The sequence below is a fragment of the Artemia sp. Qi Xiang Cuo genome, chromosome 11 (genome assembly GCF_049724085.1).
Source record: "Artemia sp. Qi Xiang Cuo chromosome 11, ASM4972408v1, whole genome shotgun sequence".
NCBI classification, from domain to species: domain Eukaryota; kingdom Metazoa; phylum Arthropoda; class Branchiopoda; order Anostraca; family Artemiidae; genus Artemia; species Artemia sp. Qi Xiang Cuo.
Window position 1 is genome coordinate 46118349 of NC_142804.1, and position 25035 is coordinate 46143383.

The 25035-nt window shown below is 34.4% G+C and overlaps 2 long non-coding RNA genes across 2 annotated transcripts in view; one reads left to right on the forward strand and one right to left on the reverse strand.

Annotated features, from left to right (window-relative positions):
- The first annotated feature begins 1223 nt into the window (after positions 1-1223).
- The window catches only part of LOC148947033 (uncharacterized), a 45332-nt gene continuing 21520 nt past the window's right edge, over positions 1224-25035 (forward strand). Inside the window, exons 1-2 of the long non-coding RNA XR_016142455.1 lie at positions 1224-1373; positions 4693-4770. This is a non-coding gene — a long non-coding RNA (uncharacterized LOC148947033). The remainder of the gene's footprint in view (positions 1374-4692; positions 4771-25035) is intronic.
- LOC148947034 (uncharacterized) lies at positions 9837-20935 on the reverse strand. Its single transcript, XR_016142457.1, has 3 exons — positions 20858-20935; positions 12246-12409; positions 9837-10233 (listed from the first exon to the last, which is right to left on the reverse strand). It is a non-coding gene; the product is annotated as an uncharacterized LOC148947034 (long non-coding RNA).

A 25035-nucleotide genomic window follows, 5' to 3' on the forward strand; every position in this document is an offset into this window, starting at 1 on the left:
TAGTTTTTATTCATAGTTGGTTTTCTAAGTATCGGCACTTACGGCATTGGATTATGGGGAAAATCAAATGAATAATTAAACTTCGATGGAAGTTCAATAAACACTAAACGAGAACAATTGAAATCCTGTCCAAACTTGTGTTTTTCTTTCCTAAGTAGTTTACGAACAGAAAGATGCTTGATGAAACTTTGTGAAACTTTAAAACTTATGAAACATTCAGCAAAAAGAGGAAAAATATTAGTAACCCTACTTAAGCCTGTATTTTCTTTTATCGAAGGAATTTCTTTTTAACAAGAAAGACAATTCATGAAAGTTCATGGAATTTCAAAACTTCATTAAACCTCAATGAACATTACCCAACCCAAAATAGTATTTTTATTCCCTAGGTAGTTACAAAGTAAGATATACCATAAAACTTCATGAAGTTCAATGAGAGAAACAAAAAATCTTTCAAATGGGAATAAATCCGTTTTTAGACAGTTTTTCTTTTACTGTCTAAATAAATGGATTTATCGCCATTTGAAAGTTTATTTGTTCGTCATCGAACGGCAGTTTGGTCTAAGAAAACCACACTTAATTAAAGGTGTTTCGTCTAAAATGAGAGAAAAAAAATTCATTCCCACTAAAAATCGTAGTTTCCTTCCCTAGGTAGTTTATTAAAAGATAGAGGCTAGGCGAAACTTTGTGAAACTTCAAACTTTTTTTTTTTTTTTTTAGCAACAGAGGCAATTTATGATAGTTAATGGAACTTCAAAACTTCATTCAACCTCAATGTTCATTAACCTTCCCAAGATAGTATTTTTCTTTCCTAGGTAGTTTATTATCAAGTAAGACATGCCATAAGACTTCATGAAGTGCAATGAGAGAAAAAAATTGCAGTCCCATTGAAAATTGTATTTTTCTTCCCTAAGTAGTTTATTAATAAGAAAGATAATCCTATACAACCCTAAAAAACATAATTTTAACCCCATGAAGAAGGAGACAATGCTGCCATATTTTTGTACTAAAGTTTTTAATAGCCTACTTAAAACAGACCGACCTGAAAGTCACCAAACGTTGCGTTGAGGGGGGGGGTTGCCTGGAGAATTCATCTACCCTACTTGTGCTACCTCACCGTGAACATGATGATATTGTTTGCCTTGGATGGAGCTTCGAGAAAAATCTGATTTGATTTATTTTTTTTCTTTAGGAAGAAAACAATAAACTTGACAATTTCAATTTCCTTGGTCCCGTGATTCAGAATCCTTTTTGTGACCAGTCCCTTCCCCGTTTTGTCTCAGAAGAACCGTCTTTTTCACTTCGACTTAGAAGTACCGCACAAGTGCCTCTGATGATGGGTGTTACAAGAGATGAAACCGTAGAATATATCGGAAGTAAGAAAATTTTTTGAACCTATTCTAGCCTTTTGGACTAACCACCACGTTTTAACTTTCGGATCATTGGTAAAATTTTGGCAAAATATTCGTAAAATATTGGTAAGATCATTGGTAAAATTATATATCATTGGCACAAAAATATTATTTTGTGCCAAATATATTGAATCACTTTGCTTCAGGTAAGGCTAGAAGAACTGGACCGACACATAAAAAATAAAAGAAAGAATAGCGTGGAAAAAAAAATGCATTGAATAAAGAAAAGAGGAAAAACTGAATACAAAAAGAAACGAAAGATTTGTTACAGTACGCACTAGGAAAGGCAGGTACGTATTAAATTCCTTCGGAACCGCTCCCCTCTTACCCCTAAGATATGTCTAGATCATCGCGACTTACCTTATTGTTCTATATACGTCACATAATTTATGTGTTTTTTGGGATTTCTTTTCAATCTTACCCTCATCCTCAGGGACGCACACTGGAGGGGGGGGGGTGGCTGGTACGGCCCCCCACTCCTCAATTCTAAAATTTTCCGAGGGCATTTTATTACAAAAAAAACCTTTTTTTCATGGTTAGCAAATCCCTACCCCTCGGAATCAAGGTCCACCTCCAAAAATTAATTCCTGAATATATTCCTGGACAAAAGAACGTACTTTCGACATAAGAAGGGACAATTTGTTTTTTCGAAATAACTATTAATACAAGGGAAAGACAATTAATGTCATCAGACAGAAAGGCATGGAACAAATCAGTATTATAAATGTTTAAAATAAACCAAAGTGTTAGTTTTGCATATTTAATGTTTCTCTTCCACGTAGCAACAGTAACAAAAAAAAATATGATACTTCTCTAAAAAGTTATTAATTTTGATCTAAACCAATGAGAGGACGAAAGCTCCTAAAATAGTGCCTGAAAAATTGAATTATGTGCAATATTTCTGATGGATATAACACTTGGTTTTAAAGTGTCTTTTTGCAATTGGATACGAAACTTACGGATTTGTTTGATCACTAGACTGTTTGACTGTTTGATCACTAGAAAAAAATTTAATTTACAGTTGCTCATTTCACAATTTTAATAACTTTTAATGATTAACGTTAAACTTAATGAACTTGAACATAGTTCAAATTACCTTGAACAAGAAATTATTTTGATGTAGACGTTTTTTTGGTTAAAACTCCTTTTTCTTATAGTTTTGATTACTAAAGGTGCATGTTGCTCTTTACTTACAGTTTGTGTCTACTAACTGTTTGATTGATCTCTATTTCCACGGACCAGTTTAAAATTTCAAAGTGGACAAATGAAGTGTGTCAAACGTTGCTGCTTAAAATAAGGAGTTGTGATAAGTTGTTTTTATAAATTATAAAAGATCAAGCAGCAAAGACGTGTAACGTCTTCCGAAGCATTGGTTCAAACAGGTCCCCTTTGAATGTGATAGTCATTTTCTTTAAGAAAGAAATGCTTTTTCTTTCACGGATTGGGTGAATACAAAAGCAGGACCGAAAGACGGTCAGTTTTCATTTTTGTTTCTACCTAGAAAGGTCAACAGTAATACATTTTTCCCAGGTAAATAACAGGCATTTTTGCAGGCTGAGAGACCACTCTTTTTAGTGTTTTGAAACTTAGCCCTCATGTGAGCCCTCTTGTAGCTCAAATCATGTAACTGAACCCTTGTGCGACTGAACTATCGTTCAGCAGATACCTTCTGTAATTCGAACCAATGTAAGTCAATCCTTGTTTAACTGAATCGACGTTTAACTGAACCCATCCAAGCTCATTCAACTGAACCGTCATTCAACTCAATCCCCTTGCAATTTTCTCCTCATTTAACTGAAGCCTCGGTCAACTCAAACCCTCTTTTTATTTTATGCTGCTTCTGTTCAAAACTCCCTCCAACCTCCTTTGACCTCCCTCCCCTCAAATACCTGCTCTTCTTCTGTCTTATATATTTGAAAATTAGCAAAAATTTTCATGCCAAGAGCCTGAACACTTTTGAATCTTGTGGTTGCAGCAGTAGATGTACTCTAGTAGAAATAAGACCACGGCCCATAATAGCCAAAACGTTAATAACAAGTTAAAAAAATCGTGTTTCGTAAGAAACATTGGCCGTTAATGCCGATTCAGGAATGATAATTTTGATTTAAATTCCTCTTAATAGTAGAAGTTTAATTGCTGAAAAAGAATTATGGGAATTTTTAAAAACGCTGATAAGTCTCCTTTTTTTTATTGTATGTCTTTGGCACTAATAGGACACTAAACCGTCTTAGAGTTATTTACGGTCATTTGAAAGTTAATACTCACATTTATGCTCTTTTTACAATGTCGTCATGACAACACCATCATACAATGGCACCAAAATACGATTTTTGTGTCATTTCGAGAGTCTGACGGCTTGGAATCGTAAATGATCTAAGACTGAAATTTCCATGTTCGAAAAACCTTAAACTGATGCTTAAAATCCTCCACTTGAATGCTCCTCTTCCGAGTCCGTCCGGAAGTAGAAAAAATGAGTTTTTAAAAGAAAAATAGCAAGTTAAAAAACTGTTCAAATATAAAGCTGATTCTCTAATGATAACTTCTATTTATTTTCATACCAACAATAAAATAAATCATGAAATAAATTCTTGGGAATTCTGAAAAAGTTCTTGAAACCCGAACGTTACTTCTTTTTCTTTCTTTGATTGAAGGTTCAGTTAAATGGGATTGAGTTGCACGGGGTTTAGTTAAACAGAGTTCAATTGAACGAGAGCTCAGTTACACGATTGTTCAGTTAAATGGGTTTGAGTTGCACGGGGGCACAGTTAAAGGGACTTTCAGTTGCATGAGGCCTCATTTGCACTAGGATGCAGTTGCAAGGGGCTCAGTTACACGAGGATTCAGTTACACCCACTACAGGTAGAGGATTTATTGTAAAATAAAGCCACAGGGCCTTAGTAACAAACAAAATACCAGTTCTAGCACAAATGAATAATTCAAGACCGTACACAAACGTTCTTTTTATCTTATTCCGGTTTGAAGATTTTTTGATGTTTGATTTTTTCCAAAAATCTGCCTTTTCTTCTTCTATCGCTTACAAAAATAGTTAGAAGTTGGACTTTCAATATCCAAATAACCCTTTGATATACAAAAATCGTTTTCGTCAAGTTTTGGAAGCCTAAAAAAATCCCTTCAAATAACTTGGTACTTAGTAGTAACTATAAGCTTAAACTAAAAGCTCTAAGCTTGTTTTACAGTTAATTTTTGTAAAATTTTTATTGTTGGACGTGAATTATCACATCCAAAATTAGCAGTAATCAAAAATGTATTCTTTCTTTTTCAGAATACGTCTTGACAAAGAACAACAATAATCCGTTGCTCAAACGTGGAATCGTCATTGAACTTCTATAAACTCAAATAGGTAATTTTTTTTCTTTTACATACTATAAAGTGTCAAAACTTTATTGTCTTTATGGATTTTTTACTTATTTTCCTAAGCTTGAGTTTCTTTACTTTTATGTAGAATTCAGGATTCCGTACTGCGAGAATGAAGCTGAAGCAGAGTTCTTCAGAATCTATAATGTTAGTATCACAATTTATTAATGTAAGAGGTCAATTTTAAATACTCTTGGAGACCTCAATTGATCAAATTAGATCGACTGTGAATCCCTAGCAGTTGAAGAACGCTTGTTTTCCCTATTTACAATTTGCCGGAGGTTAGCGGTCCTCGGAGGTTAGCAAGCCTATAGCTATCAATAAACTTGCTTTTGAGTTAAGAATGAACGTCTTCTGATCTTGAGTCATCAAATGCAATGGTGAAATCAGTCTTTCTCAGTCTTATACACTTTCTGAAATTTGACTTTGCATCTACAGTAATGATTTATCACTATTTCTTGTTATTTCTAGTATTTCTAGTTATTTCTAGTTATTTATATTGCCTAAACAAAAATAATCACTAAATCGGCACATAAATCACTAAATTATTGAAGAAAATCGCTAAAAATCACTAAAATCTAGTGACTTTTTTTAACGTGTGTCAGCCCTTCCTAAACGTACAGACGTGCGTGTGGGTGCACCAGAAGTACCAAACTTTATATCTTCGTCCAGCAGAGGCCAAAGCGGTAAAATACCAGAAAAGAATGAGCTCAGAAAGCCTATTTCTGAAATTCAGTATCTTCAAATATTTCTCACTTTTTAAGAATGAAAAAAATCACAATTATGCGATTTTTGTAATACTTGAAATATATTTATTAGGTTTGAGCAAAGGACAGCCAGAGTTTTCTCCAGCCAACCAATCCGATCGTTTTATTTTTTTAGTCCTGGTTCGAAATCGTTTTGTTGACGCTTACGTCTGTTTGATTTTTCTAGCCCTAGTTCGTAATTGTTTCTTGTGCTTACATGTAAAGCTAATCTTACTGCTATGAGATATGACAGTCAAAACGAAGTTAAGCACTTAACGTATGAATGAAACGAATGAATAGGTTCAGTTCCCTCCTTTAACTAAAATAACAACTGAATGGCTTTATCCGTTGAACCAAAGTGAAAAATATAATAAAATGGTGATTCGGCTCACACTAATTGTGAGCTGTCCAGGTGATTTGAATCTGGCCCACGCAAATTGACTTTTTCATGATAGCAATATATTGATTTGTCAATTTTAAAGCCGGTGTTTTGTTTTAATAAATCTATGAAAACTGAAATATTTTAAGTATTCTATACACTAAAACACAATATAAATAGTTATGAGTCCACTTTCTTAAGTCCTATCAATTTTTCCATTAAAACCCACTGCGGTTTCATGTTCTTACAGAGCATATTTTAACCAGAAATCGTCCATTCGGGTGAATGAACAATTTCAACGACCTGAACTGACGAAAAAATGTCTCTGTCGAATGGTTCACCAAACCAATGGTGGCTCACAGAAAAAAAACAATTCGCCTCAACTTGTTGAGTTCTGTAAAATAAGTTCCTTGCAAAAATACTACTACTACTACTACTAACAACTCACCGCAGCACCAAATCGCCTGAGGCCAACACAGCTACGCACGCTCCTCCTCCATCCCGATCAATTCAAAGCCTCCCTTTTTACACCCGCACACGAAGTTTCCATTTCCTTTAAATCTTTCTTTATGACGTCCTCCCACCCCAGACGGGGACGACCTGCTTTCCGTTTAGCCCTAGATGGTTGGCCGAAAAGAACAATCTTCGGCAATCTGTCATCCTTCATCCGCACAACATGGCCCAACCACCTCAACCTTTCTTTCATTATAGACCTAGAAAGCGGTATTGAACCACATTTTTCGTATAGCCTATTGTTTGAAATACGGTCAGTCAGCCGGGTACCCAGAACAATCCTTAAGCAATTTCTCTGGAAAACATCTAGCAAATCTTCATCCGCTTTTCGGAGCGTCCATGCTTCAGAGCCATATTTGACCACTGTCATCACTGTAGCTTCTAAGATTCTAATCTTGGTTTGCAGACTTATCTTCCTATTCTTCCAGACTTTTTTTAACTGTGAAAAAACACCCTGAGCCTTGGCTATTCTATTTTTAACATCTTCACTGCTCCCACCATCTTTACTACCTCTTAATATAGGTCCTTTTTCTGCCTTCTGTTGTTCGCACTAGCTATTTCTTGCTTCAATTATGTAAATTAATATGAATCTTAGTTTACAGAATGTAAAAAGATCAGACGAATTACTCATTATGTAAGAAGGACTCTTTAAAGTCCACCCCCTAGAAAATGAAAAGCTCCCTATTAAAACGAATCCAATAAGTGGTTTTTAATACTTAGCCTCCCTCATGTAAATGAATTGACCTTGCCTATAGTGACACAAAAAGAACTATATGATGTTTTTTTTTTGTCATACCGATTATTAGCCCCTTGCGACGACACACAAAAAGAGACGACAAACACAGAGACCACACATACCCAGAAACGAGACAAATATAAAGACGATATACACAGAGAGATGATACATGGACAGAGACTACACACACACACAGACGACAAGTGCAGAGAGACGACTAACACACAGAGACGACACAAACATAGAGACGATACACGCACAAAGATGTCACAAAAACAGAGACATAACACACACATAGATGACACACAAACAGAGACGAAACACACAGAGACAACACAAACACAGAGACAACACACACAGATATACGACATACACGTAGAAAGAACAAACCTAGAGAGATGATACACACAGAAAAGCGACAGACACAAAGAGAAGACACACAAACAGAAATGACACACACCCAAAGACAACACACACACAGAGACGACATACGCACAGAGACGACGCACACACAGAGACGACATAAACTCAGAGACGACACACACCCAGAGACGACACACACATAGAGACGAAAAACCCAAAGAGAAGACAAAAACACAGAGACGACACACACACAGAGAAGACACACACACACAGAGACGATACTGACACAGAGACATATCTTTGATGCTAGGATTAGTTTTGGAATAATTTTCAACAAGAAACGTATCTCCCTTGGTCTATAGATGTCAATCAAAGTCGCTTTACTTGGCGGCTCACTAATTTTCATGTAGCGTGGATTTTTTTCAGAGAAAGGTAGCCAAGATAGTTCACTCTCTGTGGCTTCTGGGGTTGAATTTCTGTAATAATAACAGATTAAGTCATACGATAATTGTCAAATGGGAACAAACTACTCAGTCAATAAATTATATTTTTATGCTATCGTTCTGATTATATTATAATAATAACAATTTATTTATAATCCACAAATGAACATTAGAAATGACACTGCAGAGTTAATACAAAAAAAAAAAAAAAAAAAATAACAACATCAATACGGAAAAAAAAAAAAACAAAAAAATACAAATTAAATTAATGCCTTGTTTGGAGTGGCCATATAAGCTCAGGTTACTGGGCTTCATGCTTTCTTTTGTTGATTTTTTGTGAATAAATTATGTCTCCATTGAAAAATAATAATTCTTACAATGTTTTTTTTATATACTAATGATGACTAATACAAGGTATTACAAAGTTTTTAACGCTCATCGTCAGGCAATGAAGGTTGGATTTACTGCAAACTACGAGTAATACTACTAATAACTCATCAAGACACGAATCTAAGCCGCCCGAGCCAAACTGTGCTGCACATGTTCCTCCGCCACACCAGACTGTTCAAACTTTTACTTCTTCTGATAAGATTCCTAGCCTCTTTAGTAAAAGCGATTTGAAAATATTTTAATGTCGTCTGGAAAAAAAAATAGATCCCGCTTGAACTCTGGGAGAGATATGCACTATTAGACCTAAATCTTGAGACCTAAATCATTAGTATCTTCAAAATCTTGAAGGGAAAGATCAAATTGATGGCAAATCATCAAAGGGATTAGCTTGTACGATGCCATTAGCTTCCTTGGATCCTCAACCACTAAAAACAAATTGAACCACTTGGATCCTCCAGTTGTTCAAACGTTCTCTCAATAGTGACTGTACTAGAATACACCTAACTTTTCCTGTATGGAGTCCCTTGTATACCAGATTTGAAAAATTATGTAATTCAGTATTAGTATGTTGTCTCTTACTAACAATGTAAAACAGCAAAACATAAATCGAAATATATCTTCCTGCTTGAAACCTCTGCATAATTTTCTCAGTGGCAGCTCTGGCATATCTTGTGCCCGGGGCAAAATATTTATCAGCATCCCCTCCTGTCTTCCACAAAATTTTCAGTCTAAATTTTGACAAAATTTGAGCGATTAAAGATTCTGCACTCAGGGTAAGTTATATATCCTCCATAGATTGATGCAGTCTTTTAAACAAGAGGAACCTTTCGACAGAACCAGTTGACAATGACTATTTATGGCGATTACCATCATCGATGTAACGCTTTGGCGGTTTTTTAATGCAAGCTTATGCACTTCCAGCCGTATCAGGAGAGCTGAACGCAGTTGATCTTGGTGGGACGTGCGATGTTTAACTACTACGAGTTGTTCTACGAGTTCTACCAAGAGCTGTTCATCCTCACCCTGAAGAAGCTGTCCTCTCCCGCGTTAGGTTATAAGGACATTAAATAATGTCGGATACGAGAATGTTTACTGTAAAGAGGCCATTAGAAGATTTTACGCTTAATGCAATTCAATAAGTTTCTTGGGTTATTCATAAGGTGCCAAGCCTTCAAAATAGACGGTTTGTTGTCAACCAAATGGAAGCACATCCTTGCCCCCAAATCTTTTATCATATGTTTAAATCCTCTTTACACAAAAGGATTAAAGTCTTGAACTTAGTGTGTTTCATCAATATCTGACGCGAAAGTTAAGAACAAGCTGAATAGTTAAAATCTTCGCCTGAAAAATCAGTATGTTACCGCCACCCTCAAATGACTGCTTTTTAGACCAAATAAATGCTGTGACACCAATGCTGTACAGACCAAAGTCCGTCCAAAAATTCAGTGTCTTACCCACTATCTTCAAATCAATACCGTTCAAACCAGTCATATTAGAAGGATTGAACTATTGGTGGTATTCTCGAATTAACTAAATATGAAATATAAATAATAAATATTAAAATTATAATAGAAATATCAAGAAAACAGAAATATTTCTCGAGGCTTAAGCCTCAAAGCGATCCAGAGCTTTTTTTAAATGCAGAATCTTACGTTAAAAATTAATTGTTATTCTTTTTTTCAAATTCAAAATACATCAGAGACCCTTCTTTTGAATTTAAAACAGAAAACTATTGCATACTTAGTCTTGGAAAAATTTGTACAGAGTTCTTAAACTAGTTCACGGATTTGTGCATTATTCTCTGAAACAAGTCATATTTCCTGGGGACCACCTCGAATCGGGAACAGCATAGGTAGATCGTCACCATGTTCCACTTTGGCTGAAATCATAATTTTGTTTTTATTACATAACATTCAAAGAACAACCTTATATAAGCTGTCCAAAAAAACTGTTCGTGCCTACTCAAAGTTTTTGATTGCGTCGGTAATTTAAATATCGTCAGAGAAAATCCTAGATCTTCAGAAGGTTGAGCGAATTCTAATTTTTTTATTTACTCATCAGTATCAATATTTTCCCTAAGCATGCTTTCTGATATGAAAAGAGAGAGAGAGAGAGAGAATAATTTCAAAAATAGGGAGAAAGAGAAGGATAGAGGGGGACTGGGAGGGAAAAAGAGAGCACTTCAGAAGATTTAGAAAATTCTATTTTTGTTAATAACTCTTCACTGTCAGTGTTTTCCTAGATATATTTGAGTTTGACAATTAGAGAGGTCACTTCTGGGAGAAGTCCCCACTCCTCTCTAATTTGAAAAAAGGGGGGAATGGAGAGGTGAAATAAAAATGGAGAGAGAGCAAGCTCTTCAAGACATTTCTATTTTTGCTAATATCTCGTCAGTATCAATATTTTCTTAAAATCATTTTTGTATGATAATTATGGAGACATTTAAAGGGGTAGAGGCCTGTCCCCATCCCATTCTAAGAGTTAAAACATAGTATAAAAATACAAAGGTGGAAATTTTACTTGAAGAAGATGCATAAAAAGCATTTTCTTCATCCCCCTCCCTAAAATAATCAGGTCTCGTATGCCAAAAAACTAGAATGGCACTGCAGATAAAAAAAAAAACCTGAAATGAGTTAGCAAAGATGAGTAACCTGAAATTCGTAAGTTTCTCAGAAAGAGGAAATTCCTTAAAGGACGAGAGCCAATTTTTGTGATAGGGCCTAGATCCTCCTGCTCCCTACTAGTGCAACTTTTTCCCTAATTATATTTGCAAATTATATAGGGCAAAGAAGCTCTCACTGGCGCTATCATTTCGGTGTAATTTGTTATTCTTGTCACCAGAATGCTGTTTTTTTTTGTAGTGCAGTAGGAAGCTTTATAGTGACATCTATCTTGGGACAACTAAAATTAGATGATAATATTTCTCATGTGAAAATTTTGAATTTTCAACAATGTTATACACTTTACAAATTTAAATTTAAAAAATACATTAGCTGTCACTGGCAAAGTAGCTCTCATTGAAACTATCATTTCAATGTTATTCTTGCCACCAGACTGCATTTTTTTGTAGTGCAGTAGGGAGCTTTATAGTGGCATCTACTTTGAGACAACTAAAAATTAGATGGTGATATTGCTCATTTGAAAATCTTGAATTTTCAACAACGTTATAGACTTTGCAAATTTAAATTTAAAATAATTTTCGCGTCATCACTGGAAATACATTAGGTGCTTGAAACCATTAAAAAAAAAATTAATTGGGTACTAGTAACTAGTTAGAGATATTAGGAAGACTAAATACAAATAAAAGTAAAAAATCAATTTATATTAATTAATGGCGATTCTAAACTGCATACTCCACATTAAAACTTTAGTGATAGAAAAACATTTCTTATAAAGTGTGAAAAAGTTACTAGTACAAATAGTATATGTGCTAGATTTTGTTTCAAGGGGGGAATACCTCTCTGTCTAGGGGGTAAAATTTGAAGAGAGCATAAAAAAAACTGGTGAATTAGATGGAAAATGCAAGAAAACATAGATAAGTTCGTAAAGATTTCGGAAGAATGTTCTAAGTATTAGGATTTATGTGCCTGTATTCAAGCCATATAGTTCATCTTGCTTAGTCGTGTGAGAAAAAAAAACACAGTTCTTCATGAGTTCCAACTAAAAAATTAATTAATATATTCTCGTTTTGGGCAGCCCTGATATTATAAAAAAGATTCTCTGTGCTTGAAGTATTTTTGCGTTGAATCAAAAATTCTGGAGCCGACTGCTTGGCAGCTCTGTTGAATTCCACTGTAATCCTAGAATTGTGCTTAGTTTCACAGTAATTTCGTTTCAACATGAGCATAGAGAAATAAAAACAAATAGAAATATGAAATGAAAATGGCATACCCCTTCCTCCAACATAGGATTCGTAGATACCGAACACATTTAAAACTTATGACAGTGTAACATCAGCGGAGTATTCGTAACTAAAAAAAATACACAGGGGCTGTTCTCGAATAAAATGAGGCGGTTTGAAATGCAGATGATCGAAACGTAAAGTCATTGCTGGCCTGAAAAGACAAAAATTCACATATGTAAATACAAGAAACATATAAACTCCTCTATTTACCTTTAGATAATACAGCATATATGTACGAGAGGTAGCGAAATGTCCTATGCACTCCATTTAAGGTTTTTTTTAAATAAATCAATCTAGAACTCTCTTCATGACTCCACCTCTTCGCCCACGCAAAATGACAAGCGTTTAGCACATTATGACGAGAACTGAAACTATTACTCTGATGTGCTGGGAACTTCCCATTCAGCGCGCTATAATGTGTGTCATTTTTGAAGAAACTTTTCGCTTCTGTTAAGCATATATACCGATGTTGTTTTTAGATAATTCATAAGAGTTTCTTTGAGTAAATTTATTGGTTCCTTTATCCAGTTTCTTGCAAAGTCCAATTTTGTTTCAATAGATTTGGGCTAATCTAGAGCCTTTGTCAAACAGTTCGTGGTACAAAAAAGTAAGTAAGGAGCGACCCGGCTCAATATTAACCAAAACTCTAAAAACCAGAAATTGGATGCCCATACATCAAGAGAATCAGATTTTTATGCTGATTGCAAGTATATAAGTTTTATTAAGTTTAGTTTACCCATCAAAAGTAACGTGCCTGAGAAAATGTGCCTTTTTTCTAAAAAAAAGGGGAAACACCCCCTAAAAGTCTTAGAACTTTAATGAAAATCATACCATCGGATTCAGAGTATCAGAAAACCCTACTGCGGAAGTTTCAAGTTCCTATCTGCAAAAATGTGGAATTTCGTATTTTTTGTCAGAAAAAAGATCATGGACGCGTTTTTATTTATTTTTTCCCCAGGGGTGATCGTATTGATCCATTAGTCCTAGTATATCGTAAGAGGGCTCTTTTGAACATTAATTAAAAGTTCTAGTCCCCTTTTTAAGTGACCAAAAAAATTGGAGGGCAACTTGGCCCCCTCCCACGCTCATTTTTTCCCAAAGTCACCCAATCAAAATTTTGAGATAACCATTTTGTTCAGCATAGTCGAAAATCTAATAAATATGTCTTTGAGGATGATTTAATCCCCCACAGTTCCTGGGGGAAGAGCTGGAAGTTATGAACTTTGCCCATTGTTAACCTATAGTATCGGTTATTGGGAAGTATAAACACGTTTCAGGAGGGATTTTTTCTGATGGGGGGGTGTCGGGGAGGGGGTTAAGGGGGAGGATCCTTCCATGGAGGATGCTTCCTTGGGGGAAGGGACATTTCTATAAAGGGGGCACCGGATTTCCCAGCATTATTTAAAAAACGATCAGAAATTAAATATAAAAACTAGTTTTTTCAAGTGAAAGTAAGGAGCAACATTAAAAACTAAAACAAACAAAAATTATTACGTATATGAGGGGGTTTGTCCCCTATTCAATACCTCGCCCGTTTTGCTAAAGCTTTTTTTAGTAGTTTCAACAGAGCTATCTATTCTAATTAATAATCGGCCTCTGTGATTCAGGGGTTTGTGGTACGAACAAAATTCTAACTTAAGCCTAAAGAGCAAGGTATCGACTTTGGGGCAAACTCCCTAATATACATAACAAAACATACGAATATAGAAGTTCGTTACGTAAGTTAATTCGTAAAATATGTCAGAACAAAATTTCGAGAACGCCATTTAGCCAAAAAATTAAAATTAATATACAAATTTCGCTTTAATTATTCATGTACGGTGAGCCAATATCAAGGCTGCATTAATTCAAAAACGTTCAGAAATTGAATTAAAAAAAACAAGTTTTATTTAACTGAAAGTAAGGAACGACATTAAAACTTAAAACGAAGAGAAATTATTCCGTATATGAAAGGGGCTGTCCTCTCCTCAATACCTCGCTCTTTACGCTAAAGTTTGAATCGGTCACAGAACTTTATTTTTTAAAACAATAAAAAACTTTAGGGTAAAGAGCGAGGCATTGAGGAGGGGACAGCCCCTTTCATACACGGAATAATTTCTGTTCGTTTTAAGTTTTAATGTCGCACCTATATGTATATATATATATATATATATATATATATATATATATATATATATATATATATATATATATATATATATATATATATATATATATATATATATATATATATATATATATATATATATATATATACTGTCAAATTAGTCATCTGGTGATATCCCATAACAATAGTGATAATTAAATTTGAAAAAATCCTATATTATTAACATATTTTATGCTATTCAGAATAAATTCTAACTATTATTAGTCAACTAGTTGGAAAATGAATTGCTTTCTGGGGCAATGTTTCTTTCCAGCTAGTTGGCAAAATTAAGTTTTGCTGGGGAGAAGTTATTAGTCAACTAGTTGGAAAAATTACGTTTTGCTGGGGAGAAGCTATTAGTAAACTAGTTGGAAAAGGAAAGTTTTGCTGGGGCAGCATTTATTGTCAACTAGTTGGCAAATTTAGATTTTTCCTATACAAATATGCCAAAATTTCTAACTAGATGACTAAAATGTTTTTAATGACAAGGAGATTGGATAGTACCATTCTATATAAGCTTATAAACTAATTTTTTCCCATAGTCAAAGGGTGGAGTCCCGCCACAACCCTCCTTAGCTCCTGATTTAATACAAAATCAGCGACTAACCTCATTTCCTACATTAATCAAAGCAATGTTGCTTGGCACATAGCACTATTCAATTTTTTTTCCACAAAGATGGAAAAAACCTTTGCTGAAGCTCTTCTTTCAGCTGAATCAAACGCTTTCTCACAATCTATAAGACAGAAGACTGGGGATTGATGACTCTATCACTTCTCAATTTCTAATCTTAGAGGGAAAATTTGGTCAAGGTATCCCCTCTCCTTCCTAAAACCACACTATTCTTCTCTTAAATGTTTTTTAACAATGATACAAAAAATATTTTCAAATGTTGGGGTAGGGTTAATTTTGTGGTTTTTGATTTTTGCTCAGAGAAAATACTTAAAAAAGGTGTTGTTGAAAATCTGCATATGCGTTCCTTCATATGCAGATGGTAATGTTGTTAAAATACAGAAGAAGCGATTAAGGATGGAATAGGCAGTAACAGGAAGTGGGGTGGTAAAATTTTGATGAACTTGTTTTTCTTTTAGCCTAAACGATTCATATGGATATAACACTAGATCACCACAGGCAGTTGTTGTAACGAAGCAATAGAAGCAGTCCTGGAAGAAGAGAATGGCAATTTAAATTACTAAATGGTGACGAATTTTGTCTGCCTCCGCAACTATTTTCAATATTAACCTAGTACAACTGAAAAGTACACAATAGTGAACTACATCCAGCGACGGGGGGGGAGGGATTGTCATTTCATGTATCGTTTCTGGAAAAACTCCGAGCGAAGACGACTTATATAAAACACAGAAATTTGAGTGAAAAAATAATGAGTTTCTCACTCTTTGCTGTAAAATCTCTCACACTAGCATAGCTTGAGAGTTATGTCAGTTTATGCAATCCAAAGGAGCAAATTTTGTTGATAATGCAGGCAATCCTTGCATACTCTAGTGATACTTAAAATCAGTGGCACAATTTTTTCAAAATCCTTGAAGGGGGGCGGCAAAGTTGGAGCCAATATTCCCAAAACAAGTGAAAATGACGGTGAAAACTGACAACTAAGCCATAGAGTACCATAAAGGTAAAGATATACTTAAGAAAACTGACCCGTTTCTGTTGATGCTTGAATTATGCAGGCTTATCTTAGTTTTGACAATATTTTTGAAGAAACTAAATTTCATTTGGGAAGTGAACTGGGGTCGATGGGGCAAACTGAAGTCTGGGAAGTGCATTTGTCTCTAGCCCCCGCCCTAAAGAAAATTAAGCCCCTGCCTAGAATTTTACATTACATCAGATAATGTTAAGTTGTATAAAGTCAATAAACAAAGTTAATTGCAGTGACAAAATAGATTTTGCGGATGAGCGGTTGATAAGTTTTTTTAATTAATCAGTAGAATTTTCCTAAAAAGCCCTCCAAGCTTGATCAGATCCTGAATCTTTTCCGTATTTTAATTTTTTTAATAGTTTGCTAATGACGATTGTGGTAATTTTAGGCAATAAATGTGACGGTTTTATTAATTTTTAAGTTGGCCTAGTGCTAAACGATTTGTTTAAGTGTGATAGGTTTCACTTACCCTATCGTGAGGACTTTGATCATGGGCTTACCATTGGAGAGTGCCCCATGCTTTTCATATTGCCATTTTTTAATGTGTGATCCTAGCCTAGTGATAAATTTTGAGTTTTCAAAAGCAAAAAAAAAAAAAATAAGAAAGCGTTCATTCTGGGAATTTAGGAATCAGATTAAATAGGCACTAGAAGATTATAGACGGGTGTAAACATAATACTTTCTATATGACTGTTTGAGACGAATCATATTAGTTCTAATTAATTACCTTGAACAGTCTAGCTTTAATGCTGATTGAGTTGTAGGGTAATGCAGGATTTCAAAACATTAACTATTTTTTAAAAAATATTAGCTAAAAAGCAATAAATAAGCCCATCAAGCCTAGTTGTCAGGGGTATTTATGAAAATATAATAAAGAGGGCAAGGTTTTTTTTCAATTTTTTAATGAAAATGCAAAAAAAAGAGAGTATTTTCAAAATCTAGAAAGGAAGGGCTTGTTTTAGTTCTTCCATTAAAAATACCAAAAGAGGTTTATTTTCGAAGTCTGTGAGACCAGTTGATCCTTCCCTCTGCCATACCTATTCAACACCCCTGTCGGTGGTCCTTAAGCTGTTGCATATGCAAATTTTTTGGGTAGTATGACCTTGAATAGATGCTTATAATAAACAGATCTCAAATAAATTAGCCCAAATACTTTCTTTTTAGTTTATGCATGTGGTTTGACAAAACTGCCAAATGAATGATACAGAAAATAAGTTAACTTTTGCAGTAAGGGGTAGAGTTTTATAAAACCATTATTACCGATATCTCTTGCGATATATTTGATGTGCTAAGAAGGGCACATTAATTTTCTACTTATTTTAGAATAAGTAGTTTCTAGTTTTTTAGAAACTAAAACTTTCTATAAAAAACTTCAAAATTTCTTTAAATTTTAAAAACTAGAACTTTAAAAATTTCAAGAATTCAAAAACTCAAAAAGTTTCAAATGCTCTAATTAATAACATACTAATTATTAATATACTATTATTATAATACTAATATTAATAACATACTTAGACTTAGGTCATCCCACACCCTGGGGGACACTAAACAGGACCAGCTGCATCTTTTGCTGGGGAACGATATAGTGTCCTCCACTGCCAACTAATTTTCTGACGGCCAGACAATGTCCAGCTTCAAACTTCAAAAGATAGTCTTTTTGCCCATTTACTAGCCATGTGTTCTCAACACATCTACAGTGCAAATATCTTTGATTATCGAGGACTGTTTTATCATTGCTCTAATATTTGTAATATGTACTCTTTCAAAACTACAAGTATTTTCCGCAGACATTTATTTTCAAATGCAAGTCTATTTTCTACTGTTCTAGATAAAGTAACTTATTCACAGCCTTATAGTACCATCGAGAGGACTTAATTATTGAGTAGCCACAGTCTCAGCTTCTTGGAATGCCCGGAGTATCTCCATATACAACAGAGTTGAGAGATTACTACCCATATATATGCTAAGCAAATCTCTCTGGCACAATTACTATGGAGTGTGATCAGTACCAAGATTACAAAACTCAGTCATTTCTTCAATGTCAGCGCGTCCCTTTTATTGTTTTTCTGCTAAACTGTTAATGACTGAACTTGACATAGCCTTAGTCTTCCTGGCATTTTTTTCTAGACCAGTTGAGGAAGATTTCGCTGTTAAATTATTTATATTTCTTCAGTTCTGCAGATTCAATCTTTTTCTGCCCGTTCTACAACTAAATTTTTCTTTGTGTGTTAGCTGATTTGTAAAACATCGGTGAAGTAATCCAAACCTACGTAGCAGATTTTATTTCCTAAAAAGAGCAGACTGAATTCCCCTCGGTTTTCCTCTACTTGTTTAGGTGTGTTTCCACAAATTACGATTGATTAGTTATACCAATCCAAAAGGTGGTATATTACAAGACATACACTGGGAAAGAGCAGAAGAACTGAAAAAATGAGTTCCAATTTTTTTTTTTTTTTAATATCATCAACAGCATATTGATTTTTCGAGGTGTCTAGGATACGAAAAAGCAAAATTGTACATCAAGAGCTCAAAATACAACTCTTTACTTAATTGGGAAAATGAAATATGAACGCTAAAAATTATTCCATTGGTTTTTCACATGTTGTTTGTTTACATGTTTTACGCATGTTTTGTTTACACGTTGTTTAAATATTTTGTTATTGTTGTTTTGTGTTTTGCTGTCATTAGCAGCCATTAGTGTTTTGTAGGCCACCATGAAAATAGATTACATATAAGAAAACCAAAATCCAATTCTTTTTGGTAGTGTAAAAAGAATACATGGCTCCTATTGGATAAAAATGAAACGCCTAAATATCTTCAGAAAAACACAGGATACGGAAAGATATATTGAAAAAATCAATTTAGCTTGTTGAGTATATAGGGGTAGGCTACTCTCTGGACGCAAGGGGCTAATATTCGGTATGACAAAAAAATATCATATAGCTATTTTTGTGTCACTATAGGCAAGGTCAATTCATTTACATGAGGGAGGCTAAGTATTAAAAACCACTCATTGGATTCGTTTTAATAGGGAGCTTTTCATTTTCTAGGGGGTGGACTTTAAAGAGTCCTTCTTACATAATGAGTAATTCGTCTGATCTTTTTACATTCTGTAAACTAAGATTCATATTAATTTACATAATTGAAGCAAGAAATAGCTAGTGCGAACAACAGAAGGTAGAAAAGGGACTTATATTAAGGGGTTTGTTTTTGCAAGGAACTTATTTTACAGAACTGAACAAGCTGAGGCGAATTGTTTTTTTTTTTCTGTGAGCCACCATTGGTTTGGTGAACCATTCGACAGAGACATTTTTTCGTCAGTTCAGCTTGTTGAAATTGTTAATTCACCCGAATGGACGATTTCTGGTTAGAATATGCTCTGTAAGAACATGAGACCGCAGTGGGTTTTAATAGAAAAATTGATAGGACTTAAGAAAGAGGACTCATAACTATTTATATTGTGTTTTAGTGAATAGAATACTTAAAATATTTCAGTTTTCATAAATTTATTAAAAAAAAGCACCGGCTTTAAAATTGACAAATCAATATATTGCTATCATGAAAAAGTCAATTTGCGTGAGCCAGATTCACATCACCTGGACAGCCCACAATTAGTGTGAGCCGAATCACCATTTTATTATATTTTTCACTTTGGTTCAACAAATAAAGCCATTCAGTTGTTATTTTAGTTAAAGGAGGGAACTGAATCTATTCATTCGTTTTGTTCATACGTTAAGTGCTTAACTTCGTTTTGACTGTCATATCTCATAGCAGTAAGATTAGCTTTACATGTAAGCACAAGAAACAATTACGAACTAGGGCTAAAAAAATCAAACAGACGTAAAGGTCAACAAAACGATTTCGAACCAGGACTAAAAAAATCAAACGATCGGATTGGTTGGCTGGAGAAAACTCTGGCTGTCCTTTGCTCAAACCTAATAAATATATTTCAAGTATTACAAAAATTGCATAATTGTGATTTTTTTCATTCTTAAAAAGTGAGAAATACTTGAAGATACAGAATTTCAGAAATAGGCTGTCCGGGCTCATTTTTTTCTGGTATTTCGCCGCTTCGGCCTCTGCTTGAGGAAGATATAAAGTTTGGTACTTCTGGTGCACCCACATGTACGTCTGTACGTCTTGGAAGTGCTGACACACTTTAAAAAAAAGTCACTAGATTTTAGTGATTTTTAGTGATTTTCTGCAATAGTCTAGTGATGTATGTGCTAATTTAGTGATTTTTTTTTGTTTAGGTAATATAAATAACTAGAAATAACTAGAAATACTTGAAATACTAGAAATACTAGAAATAACAAGAAATAACTAGAAATAGCGATAAATCATTACTGTAGATGCAAAGTCAAATTTCAGAAAGTGTATAAGACTGAGAAAGACTGATTTCCCCATTGCATTTGATGACTCAAGATCAGAAGACGTTCATTCTTAACTCAAAAGCAAGTTTATTGATAGCTATAGGCTTGCTAACCTCCGAAGACCGCTAACCTCCGGCAAATTGTAAATAGGGAAAACAAGCGTTCTTCAACTGCTAGGGATTCACAGTCGATCTAATTTGATCAATTGAGGTCTCCAAGAGTATTTAAAATTGACCTCTTACATTAATAAATTGTGATACTAACATTATAGATTCTGAAGAACTCTGCTTCAGCTTCATTCTCGCAGTACGGAATCCTGAATTCTACATAAAAGTAAATAAACTCAAGCTTAGGAAAATAAGTAAAAAATCCATAAAGACATTAAAATTTTGACACTTTATAGTATGTAAAAGAAAAAAAATTACCTATTTGAGTTTATAGAAGTTCAATGACGATTCCAAGTGTGAGCAACGGATTATTGTAGTTCTTTGTCAAGACGTATTCTGAAAAAGAAAGAATACATTTTTGATTACTGCTAATTTAGGATGTGATAATTCACGTCCAACAATAAAAATTTTACAAAAATTAACTGTAAAACAAGCGTAGAGCTTTTAGTTTAAGCTTATAGTTACTACTAAGTACCAAGTTCTTTGAAGGGATTTCTTAGGCTTCCAAAATTTGATAAAAACGATTTTTGTTTATCAAAAGGTTATTTGGACATTGAAAGTCCAACTTCTAACTATTTTTGTAAGCGATAGAAGAAGAAAAGGCAGATTTTTGGAAAAAATCAAACATCAAAAAATCTTCAAACCGGAATAAGATAAAAAGAACGTTTGTGTACGGTCTTGAATTATTCATTTGTGCTAGAACTGGTATTTTGTTTGTTACTAAGGCCCTGTGGCTTTATTTTACAATAAATCCTCTACCTGTAGTGGGTGTAACTGAATCCTCGTGTAACTGAGCCCCTTGCAACTGCATCCTAGTGCAAATGAGGCCTCATGCAACTGAAAGTCCGTTTAACTGTGCCCCCGTGCAACTCAAAACCATTTTACTGAACAATCGTTTAACTGAGCTCTCGTTCAATTGAACTCTGTTTAACTAAACCCCGTGCAAGTCAATCCCATTTAACTGAACCTTCAATCAAAGAAAGAAAAAGAAGGGACGTTCGGGTTTCAATAGCTTTTTCAGAATTCCCAAGAATTTATTTCATGATTTATTTTATTGTTGGTATGAAAATAAATAGAAGTTATCATTAGAGAATCAGCTTTATATTTGAACAGTTTTTTTAACTTGCTATTTTTCTTTTAAAAACTATTTTTTTCTACTTCCGGATGGACTCGGAAGAAGAGCATTCAAGTGGAGGATTTTAAGCATCAGTTTAAGGTTTTTCGAACATGGAAATTTCAGTCTTAGATCATTTACGATTCCAAGCCGTCAGACTCTCGAAATGACACAAAAATCGTATTTTGGTGCCATTGTATGATGGTGTTGTCATGACGACATTGTAAAAAGAGCATAAATGTGAGTATTAACTTTCAAATGACCGTCAATAACTCTCTAAGATGGTCTAGTGTCCTATTAGTGCCAAAGACATACAGTAGAAAAAAGGAGACTTATCAGCGTTTTTAAAAATTCCCATAATTCTTTTTCAGCAATTAAACTTCTACTATTAAGATGAATTTAAATCAAAATTATCATTCCTGAATCGGTATTAACGGCCAATGTTTCTTACGAGACACAATTTTTTTTAACTTGTTTTTAACGTTTTGGCTATTATGGGCCGTGGTCTTATTTCTGCTAGAGTACATCTACTGCTGCAACCACAAGATTCAAATGTTTTCAGGCCCTTGGCATGAAAACTTTTGCTAATTTTCAAATATATAAGACAGAAGAAGAGGAGGTATTTGAGGGGAGGGAGGTCAAAGGAGGTTGGAGGGAGTTTTGAACAGAAGCAGCATAAAATAAAAAGAGGGTTTGAGTTGAACGAGGCTTCAGTTAAATGAGGAGTAAATTGAGAGGGGATTGAGTTGAATGACGGTTCAGTTGAATGAGGTTGAATGGGTTCAGTTAAACGTCGATTCAGTTAAACAAGGATTGACTTACATTGGTTCGAATTACAGAAGGTATCTGCTGAACGATAGTTCAGTCGCACGAGGGTTCAGTTACATGATTTGAGCTACAAGAGGGCTTACATGAGGGCTAAGTTTCAAAACACTAAAAGGAGGGGTCTCTCAGCCTGCAAAAATGCCTGTTATTTACCTGGGAAAAATGTATTACTGTTGACCTTTCTAGGTAGAAACAAAAATGAAAACTGACCGTCTTTCGGGCCTGCTTTTGTATTCACCCAATCCGTGAAAGAAAAAGTATTTCTTTCTTAAAGAAAATGACAATCACATTCAAAGGGGACCTGTTTGAACCAATACTTCGGAAGACGTGTACACGTCGTTTGTAATAGACGTTACACGTCTATTAAGGACATTTTATTTTGCAATGGCTACCCTATAAAATTACTTGAGACCATTATAGACAGAAGACGAAAAAAGGCAGAGGGGAGTGCATCAGGTCCACAAGCCCCAACAGATACCGTCCCATTGGTGGAGGATAAGAAACTTTTCACTGCTCTACCCTACATTCCAAATTGAGTGACAAATTGAAAAGAATCCTTAAAAAACATAAACTTAGCGTCGCCTTTAAAAATTCAAATATTACACAGAACTTTTTTAACAACGGCAAAGATAAAACCAGCCCCATTCTGGGTAGTGGTGTTTATAGAATTCCTTGTTCTTGTGGCTGTTTTTATGTTGGTAGAACCCAACATCAATTGGGGGAGAGGTTATCTGAGCACAAGTCCTTCAATCGACAAGGCAATGACGTTACGCCAACGGCCTGAGGTTTTTGATTCCGCCTTGGCGCAACATGTGTACGAGAATCCACACCATTTCATTTTGTTTGATGAGGCCTCTATCGTTGCCCCCGTTAAAGGTCTCACGCAAGTTTTCAGGGAGGCAGTTGAAATAAAAAAGCACATTCACCAAAAGGTAGCTCTCAATAGAGACACTGGAGAAATTTTTCTAAGTCCAATTTATGACAAAATTATTAATTCTGATCGTTTTTACATACATTCACAAAGTTATATTGTGCAATCGAATAGAGTCTCTGATAACAATCAAACTGGAAAGCGATCAGCCTTTAAAAGTGCTTTACGCAAAATGAAATTCTGAAATGCCATTTAGACTTGTGTTTTTTATTCAGTTACCCTTTCACCGTTACTAGGAAAGGGTCGTCCAATTTTAGTTTGGTGTTTTTATTTTAAGGTTTGGTTTTTACATTTTTATCAGTTTTATTCTGCACTGAGGACGGTCAAGCGGAGGTCTTGACCGAAATATTTGCATAATTTTTCAAATTTTTTTCACTGGCTGTTAATTGTCCTCGTTTCCTTTCTTCGCGATTTTTTGTTTATCATGATTAGCCAGTGTGGTCTCAGAAATTATTTACATTGCACTTCATGAAGTTTTATGGCATGTCTTACTTGATAATAAACTACCTAGGAAAGAAAAATACTATCTTGGGAAGGGTAATGAATATTGTTGTTGAATGAAGTTTTGAAGTTTCATTAACTATCATAAATTGTCTCTGTTGCTAAAAAAAAAAAAAAAAAAAAAAAAAAAAAAAAAAAAAAAACTACTTTGAGAAAGGAAAATGCAGGTTTAAGTAGTGTTACAAATATTTTCCTCTTTTTACTGAAGTTTTGAAGTTTCACAAAGTTTCACCAAGCCTCTATCTTTTAATAAACTACCTAGGGAAGGAAACTATGATTTTTAGTGGGAATGAATTTTTTTTTCTCATTTTAGACGAAACACCTTTAATTAGGTGTTGTTTTCTTAGACCAAACTGCCGTTCTATGACGAACAAATAAACTTTCAAATGGCGATAAATCCATTTATTTAGACAGTAAAAGAAAAACTGTCTAAAAAACGGATTTATTCCCATTTGAAAGTTTATTTGTTTCTCTCATTGAACTTCATGAAGTTTTATGGTATATCTTACTTTGTAACTACCTAGGGAATAAAAATACTATTTTGGGTTGGGTAATGTTCATTGAGGTTTAATGAAGTTTTGAAATTCCATGAACTTTCATGAATCGTCTTTCTTGTTAAAAAGAAATTACTTCGATAAAAGAAAATACAGGCTTAAGTAGGGTTACTAATATTTTCCTCTTTTGGCTGAATGTTTCATAAGTTTTAAAGTTTCACAAAGTTTCATCAAGCATCTTTCTTTTAGTAAACTACTTAGGAAAGAAAAACACAAGTTTGGACAGGATTGCAATTGTTCTCGTTTAGTGTTTATTGAACTTCCATTGAAGTTGAATTATTTATTGGATTTTCCCCAGAATCCAATGCCGTAAGTGCCCATACTTAGAAAACCAACTATGAATAAAAACTAACTCTGAGCTTAGGTGGATAATCCTGAAAGCTCATTTGGTCGCTTAGATTTTGGAGGATTAGCGTTACCTATTAGCAAATCTTGGTTGGCAGTCAACAGTCAAAACATATTTCACACATTTGTTCCCATTTTGCAACCAATTAGGAAATAATCAGTCGTA